This window comes from Dasypus novemcinctus, chromosome 9 (genome assembly GCF_030445035.2).
Source record: "Dasypus novemcinctus isolate mDasNov1 chromosome 9, mDasNov1.1.hap2, whole genome shotgun sequence".
NCBI classification, from domain to species: domain Eukaryota; kingdom Metazoa; phylum Chordata; class Mammalia; order Cingulata; family Dasypodidae; genus Dasypus; species Dasypus novemcinctus.
In genome coordinates, this window is record NC_080681.1 from 109,850,205 (window position 1) to 109,864,587 (window position 14,383).

Below are 14,383 nucleotides of genomic sequence, written 5' to 3' on the forward strand. Positions count from 1 at the left end.
TGTAGTTCCTGCTGCTTTTTTACCTGCATAGAAATGTTGTTGGACAACCAAGACAATCTTTGCGAAAATGCTTAGGACTCTTGGGAAGAAAAAAAGATACCGAGAGAACCAGGGGATTATTATTACCCCCATCATTACACCTTCAAAGCTCTTTAATTAAATGTCTCACCTCCCATGTAGACCTGGGTAAGATGCTGGAGGGGGCGCGGGGCTGGGGGCATTTTAGATTCCCACCAGGTTTCACGCCACCCAGCCCTTCCCCGCCTCTGAACCGCGCCAAGGCCCTCAGAACTTCCCCGGCCTCCTGGGCTGGATGTGGCGAAGGGCAGTTGCCCAGGCCCCGGCCAAGGCGGGGAGCTGCTTCCGTGCTCTGGACGCACCCTTATCAGGTTTCTATACCTCCAATCCAGTTAGGGATTCTTGTTCCCGGGCCCTACACTGAACCACAGTAAACTACCCCCCCTCCCCCCCCCCCCCCCCCCCGCCACAAGACTTCAACACCCGGACAACGTGCTCAGACGGTGACCGTGTCTGCAGAGGCCCTGGGACCAAGGGCGTGGCCTCCTTGCCTTGGGAGGCTTTTGTGGCTCTGGGTCTTTGCGCGGAGGCCCCCTTGCTGCCCAAGCTTCTGTGCTGTGGAGGATGGTGGGACTGGGTGACAGGGGTGAGGGGGCGGTTTTCTCATGTGGAATGCATCAGATGCCTCTGACTTGGGTCCCGGTGGGAGTCGGGGCCAATGGGTTGGCGAAGGAATGGGGATATTGGTGAGAACTCAGTTGGCACGCTGCTTGTGGAGCTCACTGCAGGGTGTCAGCAAATCAGGCGGGGTGCAGGGGCTACGGATTCTGTGGAAATCTGCCGAATCTCTCCGAGTGAGCTGTTTTCCTGAGTGCACAGCAAAGGCAAGTTTGCGAATGCCTCCTATCGCCCTGAACATGTGATAACGGATGGTGTGTTCCCCAGGGAGCTGCAGATTCAGAAGGAAAATCATTTTTAAGATGAGTCAGTTTGTCCAGTCTCCCTGCCTCTACAACTGCAGCTTTTCATTTATGTACTGGTGATTGTGGGACAGATTTGGGGGGGCGGGCATCTTTGGAGGCGAATATAATGGGAAAAAAAAAAAGAAAAGAAAAACGTCTGTGTCAGCAAAATGAAAGAGCCAAGTTTTTCATGTGTTTCTGGGGAAATAAAATACAATTTGCAGAACATACGCTTGACTGTAAATCAAGGCGGCTGCTCTGGACTGCTGCTGGCTCTGTGTTTGCTCTGGGGGGCTGGGACTTAGGTGGGATTCAGAGCCAGGCAGGCCACGTCCTGGCACCGGCCTGTGGAAGTCAAAGCTGTCCCAGGTACAGGGCCTAAAAGAAAACAGAAGATGCTAATGAAAATCAGGTGGGGGGTGGGCTGGGGGTGGTTGGGGGACAAGGACATTTGCTGTCCTGAGCAAACGTTCCCTGTTTGTTCCTTCCCACACCAAGTCCAAACTCAAGTTCAAGCTCTTCACCGTAGGCAGCAAATGCTCGGAGGCCGTTGGAGGGTCCCTGGTGGATGGGTGGGATGAAAGGAGGGGCAGTGTTAGAGAATGTTGGTAAGGCCAGGGGAAATTTTGCAAGCAAAATTGGAATTTTGCAGGGCTAATGAGTTTGGAAAATGTTTTGCAGAGCTACTCCAGCTTGAAAGGCTCTCTGGGAGGTGCCGAGATGAGAACTGGGCAGCAGGCTGCATTTGGAGATGGGGAGGCTTCCTGCTTTTCAATTGGATGAGTTATTTTGTAAAGTAGATCTGGAGTGCAACCAGCAGACTCCTCCCACCTGGAAGAGCATCTCATATTTGGAATGATTAAAATTTCACTCGTCCTGTCCTTCAGTGGAAATCTACTCCCTTCTGGAAGCCCTGCCCCTCTCCCCATGATCTCAAGGACATTGGGTGTTGATGGTAAGGCCATCTTGGCATGGTCACGTTTCAGTCTGGCTTTCTTAACTGGTTGAAGCGCTCTGGGGGCAGGGCCCACAGCCGCTGGGCCCTAATCTGTTAAATAACCTAACCAAAGATCAGGCCCTCAGGTGGGATCGAGATGTTTCCAACAAAGTGGGACAATGTGCTGGTAGGAGCATACCTTGGTAGGATGTATCTGGAAGTCCATTGGTAAAACATGTTAGAGGACTTCATTTTGTCTGCCCTTCAGGCCAGCCATTCCATTTCCATGATTTTATCCTAAGGAAACCATCACGGATGTGTGTAAAAGTTTAGTTATTTAATCTCACTGAGCCTCGGTTCCTTCATCTGTAAAATGGGGATGCTCATTTCTTGGTCCCCCACTGCAGAGGGCTGTCATGAGGATAACAGGGCTTGGTACCCAGCCAGCACTCAGAGCCTGTTAGCTATGTCTAAGACGAAGGACAGACTGAGCCCAGAGAGGCCAAGTGTTTTGCTCCAGGTCACACAGAAAAGCAATTGCACCTCTGGGATAAGGACAAATTCATGGCACAAAGGTGTTCCACCTGGGACCTCAGAACATGACTTTATTTGGAAAGAGGGTCTTTGCAGGTGTGATTAGTTAAGATGAGGTCACGCTGAATTAAGATAGGCCTTAAATCCAGTGACTGATGCCGGGTGAAGACACAGGGACACGGAGACACACAAGGAGGAAGGCCAGGTGCCGCTGGAGGCAGAGGTTGGAGGGACGCGGCTACCAGCCAGGAATGCCGAGGACTGCGGTAACCGCCCGACGCTGGCACAGATTCGCCCTCCGAGCCTCAGAGCCTCCAGAAGGAATGAGCCCTGCCTTGATTTCAGACTTCTGGCTTCTAGAACTGTGAGAGAATAAGTGTCTGTTGCTTTAAGCCATTCAGTTTGTGGTAATTTGTTAGAGCAACCACAGGAAACGAACACACCAGGCACTGGGGCGTGGGGTGAGCATGGGATGCTCAAGAGTGGTGGGTGTGTGGAGAGAGGCCAGCAAGTCAGCCCGCTACAGCTTGCCTCGGTTTCTCCATTCGCCAAATGAAGACAATGGTCTGCTCCCTGCTTGTCCAGGAAAACCCCACTGCTCAGGCGGGAAAGAAGACGTGTAGGTTTGGGTTATCGTAGGTGGCTCTGGACCCTTCTAGAAGCAGTAGCATCAAGAACCTCTGCCCGTCCACCTGCCAACACTATCCTTGGCTCAAATGCCCCTGGACACCGTACCAGGAGGCCTTGAGAAAGACACACACATGCATGCATGCATGCACACGTACACACACACACAAGCTCACACTTTCCCCTCATCCTAGTCTCCACGCAACACACCTTTAACAGTGTGCCCGGCCCGACGGTGAGCGGCTCGGTGTCCCCGCCTCCTGCTGTGAGCGAACCTGCCGGGCCAGGGAGCACAGCCTGCCTCGCGCTGGAAGGCCCAAGGAGGCCGAGGGAGAGCGACAAGCTCGTATTTGCTGGTTGGCTCTGAAACGCCGGCAGCCTGCTTGCAGGGCGGTGGGGGCGGGGGCGGCGGCGATTAGGAGCTGGGTTATGCGACAGAAAAGGCACTGCAGACTCTGCATTCCCGGGCAGAGATGCAGACTCAGGCCTGGGCTGGGGCAGGAGGTGGAGCGGGCAGGGCCGCGGGGGCTCTGGCCGAGGGAGCCCTGCCCATGCCAAGACTCCTTGTGGGGTGCCTGGCCCGAACGCCGCCTCCAAATAGAGCTGCTTTTGTGTCCGGGTAAATGGAACCAGGTCGTGGGAAAACATACAAGCTGACTCTGGGAGAAGAAAGAGGGGTCCGGAGAAGGGCCCTGCAACGGAGGTGGGGGCATGGGAATGGCAAATTTACTTCATCTCTCAGGGCCTCGGTTTCCTCCTCTGTGAAACAGGAAAATAAAATACCTACCTCATGTGGTCGCTGTGAAGTTTTAATGAAAGCGCGAAGGCCAAGGCTTAGCAGGGAGCCTGGAACCAGGAAGCTCGCTAGTAAATCAACCCTGTTTACGCAGCCTTTGCCCTGCGCGCAGCGCCGCCACTAAAGCTCCGCACTTGGACAGTCACACGAAACCCGCACAAGAGGCCAGGGAGAAAGCTACCCAGAGCGTCATCTCTGCTTCACGCACGACCAACGACACTGCGGCACGGGTCCCTGGCCCGGGGCCACGCTGCTGACACAGCGCGGAGCTGGGCCATCTGAGGCGGCCGCACGAGCCACCAGCTCCGACCCCGGCCACCTGGTGACCCCCTTCTCGGCCGCCCTTGTGAGTGGCTGCGAGATGAAAATTATTACTGCTGTGCGTAGGAAGGTGCGAGATGGAGAAGTAGCTGGAATCGGCTCTTTGGCCGAAGCCGCGTCCATATATCTTCCTCATTGCATGCTCTCATTCGATGGTGCGTCCTGCAGCCTTCGGGAAACGGGGCGTGAGGGCGTTTCCTTCTGCAGGGGAGCTTGGCTCACAGCGGGGAGGGTGGGCGGCCTGACCGCACTTTACACCAAGAGACAGGGGCTTGATCTCACATGTGCTTAAAAATGCCTCCTGTTCCCATCCGGAGCTTTCCAAGTGTGGCATCCTCCTTCAGTAGATTCTCCACCGCCGTCCACAACACATGACTCACCCTTATGCTGCTTTCATGCCACAGACTGAAGAAAATAATCTCCCTGAGCGCGTCGCAGCGCCAGCGAGGAAGCAGCCCCCGCTGGGAGGCTGGGGTGGCTCCAGATCCGAATAATGGAGGATTCATGTCTTCGCGATGACTCGGCTCCCGGGAACGAGGCGGCCTCCCTGCGCCGAGTGTGTCTCCAGCTGTTGGAGGCTCCTGGTCCCTTGTGGGCTGTAGTGAGGGCCACCCATCTTTCCCCTGCGGATTTACCGAAGGACGGCGCTGACGGGACGTCTTTCTTTCTTGAAAGGATTTTTTTCAGGCCGGGTGGCTGTTCAAAGTTTTGACTTGAACCTTTGTGAAAATACTTCTCTAAGGCGTAAATTCCCTTTCCACCCTGGTGAGAATAGCCCAAACAGAGCAGGACGACAGCCTGGTTGGCGTCCGCGTGTTGTTTGGAATGCCTGTCCTGATGGAAGGCTGTAGAACGCCGCAAGGGTCTGTACATTACACCAGTGATTCACCCTGGAAGTTGCTTTGATAAATAAAGGCAAATGTCCTCATAAAAGGAGAGGGAAGGGTTATCTTTTAGGCCACAGAACATGGCTGTTTCTTGGCAACATTAGTTGCCTCTTCCCCAGATGCTGGATCACCTTCATGAAAACTTTTGTTTCTCCCTTTGGAGGACTTCAGACTTCTCTGACTTTACAGGAGTCACTGTTAGCTTGACGCCACCAGCCCCACCAGCGCCTTCGGCTTCCTGGTCAACTGCAGCCTGCTTTTTTCCATCTCATCTTCTTTAAGCTTTTGGATGGGTTGGGGGTGGTGAGAGGAAATGTGTCCCATCACCCATGACCACGCAGCCGCCTCCTTGCAGGCTCTGGGCTGTCGTTTTCTTCTGGACGATAACCTCTCAGCAGGCACAATGCCAGGCCACAACTGTCCTGGTGTTCTGAATACATTTTAATGTCTGACTGAATTCAGAGATAAAAAGAGCAACTTGCAGGCCACTTGTGAGGTATGCAGGTGATGCATGCAAAGCAGGGGCTTGCCTGACACCTAAAAATGGCACTATCGTTACTATTATTTTCATGCTAATGAAATATTCATGACAGCATTTACCTGTGTGTGTTAGTGAAGTTAAAATTTCTATGTTTGCTTACATAACTGGCCAACTTCTCTTTGAAAGCTCTTTCTAAGAGCATTTTTTTTAACCTGTAATTTTGAGATAATTATAAATTCATGTTCACTGTAGGACATAATATAGAAAGACCGCAAATATACCTTCCCCAATGCCAACAACTTGCATTGCTATAGTACAGCAACACAACCAGCAAATGAAGGGTACAATCCATAAACCTTATTCAGATGTCACCAGCTTTTCCTGCACTCATTTGTGTGTATGTATTTATTTCTAATAGATTATTATATTATGAACAATGCCAAGATCTTTTATTTTGATTAAGGAAGCACTTTCGAATTGTCTAAAGAGTTATTGGGTTGCACTGCTTTATTTGTCCAGTTCCCCTCCTGGCCAGTGGAAGCCTGTCTCCTGAATTCTTCTGTTTTCATAACTCAGCTAGGGCCTGCCTCAGATGGACAATAATACAACATACACTTACGAAGCCCCTGTTGTGCTCCAGGCTGCGTTCCAATAGAACAAGGGATGTTTACTGCCAGTGTTCCCACTAAGGCCAATGGGGTTAAGTGCTCAAGAAGCACTTGTTGAATCCCAGTCTGGATCCCATCTGTGAGGGATCTGCTCGCCCTCCCCACCCCCCCACTACCAGCCTCAGTCTTTTGGGATAACCCTTTTTCCAACGATGGGTTCCCAAGCCCTGTGGTATTTAATATTCCTTAAATATTTTCCCTTTTCCTGGAAGCATTGCGTAGGGGTTACGGGCCCACGTTCTAGAGTCAAACAATGTGGGTCCTAACCCGACCCTGACACTTTCTAGCAATTAATAAGTACAAATTACTGAAACCCTTTGGGTCTCAATCCCCTCATCTGTAAAATGGGGACAACAACAGGATGTGACTCAGAGGTTGTTGTGAGAATTAAATAACATGTGCAAAGCGCTTACGGTTAGCCCTACAATACTCTGAGAGTCGCGCACACCAGTTATTAGACTCTCTCTGCCTTAGCACTGTCGGTGCAGCTAGACTCCAGAGGGCAGAGTAGGGAGCAGCACGGTGCCAATTTGGCGGCCCCTTGTCTTATTATAATTAAAATCCTAATTTGACACCCAGTGCTTTCAGACACTGGACTTGAAGCCTCGGAGCCTAGGAGGTTTGTTGGTGACAATAACGTTTATCTTGGAGGAACAGGCTAAGCCTGCTAGTGGCTCCTTCCTCCTTCTCTCTCACCTCCTCCCTGCCTCCCTCCTCTCCTTCCTCCCAGAAATGTTTATGGAGAGCTTGTTAGGCCCCAACTCAGGTATATGAGGACACAGTGGTAAACAGAAACCGGCAGGCGAGGTGGAGAGAGAGCCTTGACATCATCACACCCATGGCAGTGTTATCCCAGGTGAAGCAAGTGCTGCTGCAAAAGACAGGCGGGGTTTGAGAGAGAGGCTCAACCTTTCTCCACAAGGACAAGGTGCGTGGCTGGAAGCTGACAGCAGCAGCCAGGCTGCCAGGGACCGCGGTGAAGCCAGGCCCTTCCTGAAGCCCGAGGTGGGGGGAGGCCTGGGTTACAGAGCTGACACTTGTTAGGTGCTCAGCTGTGTTCTATGTACTCTGCACACATTACCTCCTATAACCCTCACAGCAAGCCTGTGAGGGTGCCAATAGTACCATCCCATTCTACAGATGAAGAAACTGAGGCCCAGATTCAGGAGCTTGTTCAAAACCCCACAGTTAGCAAATGGCAGAGCTCAGAGTCGAAGACAGTCTGGTGCTAGAGTCAGTGCTAGTAATCACCACTCTACATTGCCTCCCATCTGGAGGTTTCACACAGAGTTGGGGTGAGTGAGTGGTGGGAGAAGACGAGGCTATCAGGTGTGGTCAGTGAGGCCAGGAGGGGTGGCTGGTTGTAAGAGGACCGATCTCACTGGAAAACTTCAAAGGGACCTTGAGTGCAAAGGTTACTCATCCCCTCCTGCCTTCAACACTTTAACCCTCGGCCCTTCCTCGGTTGGAAACTGTAAGCCCTTGGAAGGCAGAGGCAGTGTCTTCTGGGCTTTTCTGTCTCCCTCATCACCTAACAAATGTTATGCGCATAGACGATGCTCAATAAAAAATGCACATATAGTAGAATTTCTAATCACTTCCGATGACCATGAATTTTTGTAGATATTTCATGTGCTGAACATGCAGACAGCAGGCAGGGATTATACCTACTTCCTAAGGTTTTCCTCTTCCCAATGAAAGAGAACGAATAAATTACCAACCTTGCACTGTGTCTACAGTCCCAACAAAAGGTCATTATCCTTCCTTGGCAAAACCAACCAACCAACCAACCAACCAACCAATCTACCAACCAACCTACCAACCAACCAACCAACCAACCTACCAACCAACCAACCAACCAACCAACCAACCAACCAACCTACCAACCAACCTACCAACCAACCAATCAATCAACCAACCTACCAACCAACCAACCAACCAACCAACCAACCAACCAACCAACCTACCAACCTACCAACCAACCAACCAACCAACCCAAATGCAATGAAGGTATCAGCTTTCCTCATAAGTGCAGGTTCCAGTCTCTTATTCTCTCTTTTTAAATAACTTTATTAAAGCATAATGTATAAACTATAAAATTTACCCATTTTTAAGGGTACAATTCAATGCTTTTTAGTAAATTTATAGAATGGTATAGCCATCACTACAATCTGGTTTTAGAACTTCCCCACCACGTCAGTAAGAGGAGCCCATTTATAATTACTCTTCGTTCCTACTCCCAGTCCTGGCAAACACTAGTTTTCTTTCTGTCTCTATAGATTTTCCATTTCTGGACATTACACATACTTGGAATTATATAATATGCCGTCTTTTGTGTCTGGCTTCTTTTGCTGAGCATGTTTTTGAGGATCATCTGTGTTTTAGCATGTATCAATATGTCATTCCTTTTTTTTTCTTTTAAAGACTTATTTTATTTATTTCTCCCCACCCTTTGTCATTTGTACTTGCTGTGTCTGTTCATCTTCCTTGTTTCTTTAGGAAGCACCGGGAATGGAACTTGGGACCTCCGATGTGGGAGGAGGGAGGAGCCTAATTGCTTGGGCCACCTCCATTCCCTGCTTTGTTGTGTCTCTATTATGTTTTTCTTCTTGAGTCTTGTTGCCTCATCTTGTTGCATTAGCTTGCTGATCTTGCCCATCGCGTCAGCTCTCTGTCTTACTTGTCTTCTTTAGGAGGCACTGGGAATCTCCACTCCCTGCTTTATTGTGACTCTTCTTATGTCTCTTGCATCAGCTTGCCACACCTACCTGTCGTGCCAGCTCTCTGCCTTCTTTAGAAGGCACCAGGAACTGAATGAGAGACCTGCCATGTGGTAGGCAGGAGCTCAATCGCTTGAGACACCTCTGCTTCCCTGTCATTCCTATCTATGGCCAAATACATTATATGGATATACCACATTTTGTTTATTCATTCACTGGTTGATGGAAATTTGGGTTATTTCCAGTTTTTGGCTATGAACATTGGTGTACAAATTTTTGGTGTGGATACATCTTTTTGTTTCTCTTGGGTAAACAGCTAGGAGTGAAATTACTGGGTCATATGATAAATGCATGTTTAACTTTTTTTTTTTTGAAGTGCCAGGGCCACCCTGGACCTCGTATGTGGGAAGTTGGCACTCAAACACTGAGCCCCATCAGCTCCTCTGATTTGTTTTTTTTCATTTGTGTGCTTGTTGTTTGTTTTAAAGAGGCACTGGGGCCAAATCCGGGAGCTCCCATGTAGGAAGCAGGAGCTCCACCACTTGAGCCACATTTGCTCCCCTAACATTTTTTTCCTATGTATTCTCTTTTTTTTGTTTTTTGTTTTCTTTTTTTAAATTAAATAGATCACAAATAACATTACATTAAAAAACATAAGAGGTTCCCACATAACCCACTCCCCATCCCCATCCCCATCATTTTTGTAAATTGTATTTTTTTTAAAGATATATACATCTCAAACAATGTTACATTAAAAAACATAAGAGGTTCCTGTATACCCCCCACCTCCCCACCCCACTCCTCCCAACCAACAGCAAAACTATGGAACGCTTCACGAATTGCGTGTCATCCTCGCACAGGGGCCATGCTAATCTTCTCTGTATCGTTCCAATTTTAACATATGTGCTGCTGAAGTGAGCACTCCCCTAACTTTTTAAGAAACTGCCAAACTGTTTTCCAAAGAGGCTGCACCATTTGAAATTCCCACCAGCAGTGCATGAGGGTCCCAATTTCTCTGCACCTTTGCTAGTGTGTTCTGGCTAGGAAACTCCTAGCCTCGGGATTGCCTGCCTTTTCCTGTTTCTCTTCTTAAGGTTAGACTTTTATTGAAGACTTAGCGTGTGCCAGGCCCTGGCAGCTTTGTTTTCATCACCCTATGAGCAGGTACTCAGCACACCCAGGCAGCTGACGAGAAGCCTGGGACAGGGAGACGTGGGGCAAATTGCTCGGGCCACATGGTGAGGCAACAGCAGAGCAGGCTCGAACCCGAGTCTGTAGGAGAGAGGCCCAAAGAGAGCAGAGGGGACCGAAGGCTGGGAGGCCTGGGGTTGGAGGGGCCTGGAAAGCGAGGCCGTGGGCTGGTCCCTGTACAATAGTTAGGGGCTCTTCCAAGGAATGGGCATGACTTGGGAATGATCTGCAGCAGGAGCCTGGCTCCAGGAAGCTCAGCCCTCCAGAGTTTATGTTCCATGGAACTCAGAGGCCCTCGCTCACCCCAGGCTTGGCGAGAACCACAGAGTGGGCATCTGAAGAAACAGCACCCCAGGGACGCCCTCTCACACGGCGCCTTGTTCTGGACCTCGGCTGTTAATCACGACAAGATTCCAGTTAGCCAGTTCCAGTCCAGCGGGTACCCGGCCAGCCTGGGCGCCGTATCCCTCGGTAAATCATGCCGGTCAGTTTGCGTCTCGCTGGATTGCAATTACAATCCTTCAGGCCCGACACAAAATCATTGGGCTGGTAAGAGGAGAGTACCTGGGTAATGCGTTTAACAAAAATTAACCTGGTTAAGCCCTGACTCTATTGAAAATGAGAAAGTGCTGGATGGGCCTGATCGATTGGTCCATAGCCCAATTACTCAAGAGCCGGCTTTGGATTTCAGCTAAGTGGGCCGACCCGAAAACAGGGCTACTCGTTTTATTAAATTACCTCTCTGATCACAGAGTCCCCATTACGGAGGAGTTTGTTTTTTGTTAGCCCTGGGGGCTGGTGGACGAAGGAGAGGGGCCTTGTGTGGACACACGGGCTTGCCTGCACTTGTACCCCCGGCACACGCATCCTTGGTCACACACGTGGGCACACGAACTTCTCCGGAGTGAGACGGCTTAGTAAATATTTATTTTTTTCCTCTCACGGGGGAGTTGAAAGTATGGATTTGTTCAAATGCTCATTTACCCTCCGCCCACCACGACTCCTCAGCCCCTTGGCCTCTTGGCAGATAAATGATGTTATTTGAAGGTATTCTTGAAATTTCTGACGGAGACTGTTTCTTAAGTGCTTTTAGAGCAGGCCTATACTTTGTAATACTTGTCATATTCTGGCTAGTAAACTCCTGGCCTTTAAAAGCCGGAACCTTACTCTGTTTCCTGAATACGAGGGAATAGGTCATTAACTATGAATTTCAAATGAAGGAGATTTACAGTATATATCACAGAAATATGTTTATGAGAGACAGCGAGTAACACGGAATCCACAGAGCAGAGAAAATCCAGAACCTGGGGAGAGATGGGCTGATCTGGGGAGCAGGGTTTTTCTCTTTTCTTTTTGAGGTTTTTGTGGCTGATTTGTCCAATCTGGGTCTCTTGTACCAGGTTCCGGATACAAACACCTGCCTGGTTCTATTCTGCTCCCACCCCAAAGTGAGGTGAGGTGAGGCCCCGGAGATCTTGGCCATGGAAATGCCAGTCTCCGGAGGTTAACCCTGGAGCCATTTGAGCTCTGGTAAGGAGGGGAGTTGGGGCGCGGTTATCTGGGGGAAACGCCAGAGACACCTCTGGGCTTGGGTCAGTTGGTTTCTGGCAGTAAATTCTGGGCCTTTCCCCCTTGTCATTTCTCAGCATCCTTCTTCCCTTGCCGCCATCTTGAAGAGGCAGGAGGGCCCCTGCAGGTGCTTTGCAAATGCCTGTCACGTGGCGAGTATGTAAACATGAGCTTACTTGGCTGTTATGCTCCCCTACCTGGAATGACCTACGCCTTCTTTTTAGGCTGTCTGAAGTTGTGGTAGACACCGCTGGCTGCCCACACAACAACCCCACTCTTCTTTTGTAGCTGAGCGCTAGGTTTATGCCAGCCACAGGGTGACCAGCTACAGCGGATGGGTTGTGGCTCGGCTCGGCCAGTTCTTCCATTCCCAGCCCCTTTGGCTGGTGGTCAGCCTCAGAGTGGGCATGCGACCCAGTTCTGGCTCAAAAGTCATTTGGGGAAGGCTGCTGGCGCCTCCGGGCAGCATATTCTCCCTGATAAGAGAGGCATATGAAGTGAATGCCTCGTTGCTCCCTTTTCTCCTTCAGCTTTTTAAAAAAGTCGAGATATAAACATGCACACTTTGAAATGTGGATCTCGATGAGTCTTTTGCATATAGATATGCCCATGTAACTAGCCCCAGATCAAGATATAAAACATGTCCAGCACTCTAGGGGACTCTCCCATGCCCTTCCCAGTCAGCGTAGAATTTTATATAAGCCGAGTGACCCTCTATGTTTTCTTCTGCATGTGGCTTCTTCAACTGAACACTATGACTGTGAGATTCATCCATGTTGTTACTGTAGTAATATTGATTGATTGATTAATTAATTAATTAACTTGCCATGGGCTTTCCATTATATAAATGTGCCACAATTTATTTATCCATGCATGTTTTGATGGACACTTGGGCCTTCCTTTCTGCTGTGGACAATGTCATGTGAAGGGGTAATGCCTGGAGCTGTGGCAGCCACATTGCTACCATGAAACAGTAAATATGCAGACAAAAGCTGAAAGCTGTTCAGCTGAGGATGATATAGAGGAAAGGAAGAAGGATGTAGGTCCTCCTGGAGCCATTAAACCCACCCTAGGATTGCCTTCCTTTGAATTTAACTTGCTGTTTAGTCTTCTTAAATGTCCTCAGGGCTTAAGCCACTGTTAACCAGGTTTTCTATTGCTTACAGTCAAAAACATTCTACTGATGCAGAATTCAGACTATTCTTTGGGACTCAGGTCTGGTGACACCTCGTCCATGGAACATTTCTTACATACCCAGCCCAGCCTGGCCTCTCTCTCACTTAGGCTTCCTGCAGTCCTGCATGCCACACTCATTAATAATGTGTTTTCTCACATGACCCCATCCAATTTTTTATCTCATTTTCCTGACAGCCTCACTTCTGGAGCATCACTGGAGTCGTGGACAGGGCCCAGAGCAACAGAGCTGAGGCTTTGCAGATTTAACATTGATGGTCCTGACTCTACATGGGCATTCACAAGGGTCATTCCCATATGGCTGAAGGACAAACTGGAACCCAGCCTGCAGGACTGACGTACAGAAATTTTATCAGTCATCTAGGAGAGCACCCTGGGGACCCTCAGCCTTTGCCACCCACCTTGACTTTCCTCCCCACTTAGGGTGCTGCAGGCATTTTCTGGGCCATGTTAGTGGTATTCGTAGACTGGGGATTAATGAGGGTCTCTGGACCTACCTGTTCCTGAATGCTAAGGTTCTACCAGGCTGAGCTATGGATTTAACACATTCTTTCTATAGAGAGACCTAGGATTTGGAACCAAGTGGCCACAGTCTTCAAAGCAGAATGATTAAAAGTCTGGGCTGTGAAGTTACACAGACCCAAGTTTGAATTCTGTCTCTACTGGTCACCAGCTACATGACTTTGGCCAAGTATTTTAACCTCTTTGAGCCTCAGTTTCCTGATCTGTAAATTGGGACTAATAATAGGACATTCTTCATAGAGTTGTTGGGAGGGCGAAATGAGAAAAAACCCGTTAAGCATCTGGCAGAGTGTGAGGCACATAGCATGAACTCACTTCAGACAAGATCCTGGTGTTTTTCTTGAGAAGATGGGCTGGACCATTGCTCTTCAGGAGAGGTTGACTTCTTAGTAAAATGGTATGTATGTGTTGGGGGCAGGCTTCTTTTGCAGAAGCTTCATTCAGGATGGGTTTTAATCTTATCACTGAAGTCCTTTATAAATGAAATGAATACAGAGAGAGAAAGAGAAAGCCACAGAAGCAAGAAACTGAAATCAATGTAACCCAGAAGCAAAGGGAGAGACCAGCAGATGCTGCCATGTGCTTTGCCACCTGACAGAGGAACCAGTCTTTGGGAAGAAAGCGTTGCCTTGATAATGCCTTGATTTGGGCATTTTTCCTGGATTCTAATTGTAAGTGAAACAATTCCCATTGTTTAAGCCAAAACATTTCATGGTATTTGCTTTGAGTAGCCTAGGAAACGAAAACACCATGTAAAGCACTTAAAGCAGTGCCCAGCACCCAGCTTGTATAGTACATGTTAGCTCTTCTTTGCAGTTGGAACCAGCAAAACTTGCTAATCATCGGGTAGGATGAAAAAAAAGGTCAAGGGTGATTCCCAGGCTTTTAGTGCTAGTATCTGGAAGAAAAGAATGACCATTTATGGAGGTTGGGAAGGTTGTGGGAGCTGGATTTTA

The 14,383-nt window shown here is 49.2% G+C and overlaps 1 non-coding gene across 1 annotated transcript; it reads right to left on the reverse strand.

The window, feature by feature from the left end:
- Positions 1-9,767: 9,767 nt before the first annotated feature.
- Positions 9,768-9,873, reverse strand: LOC111765825 (U6 spliceosomal RNA). The gene has a single exon (XR_002798049.2). It is a non-coding gene; the product is annotated as a U6 spliceosomal RNA (small nuclear RNA).
- Positions 9,874-14,383: the final 4,510 nt, after the last annotated feature.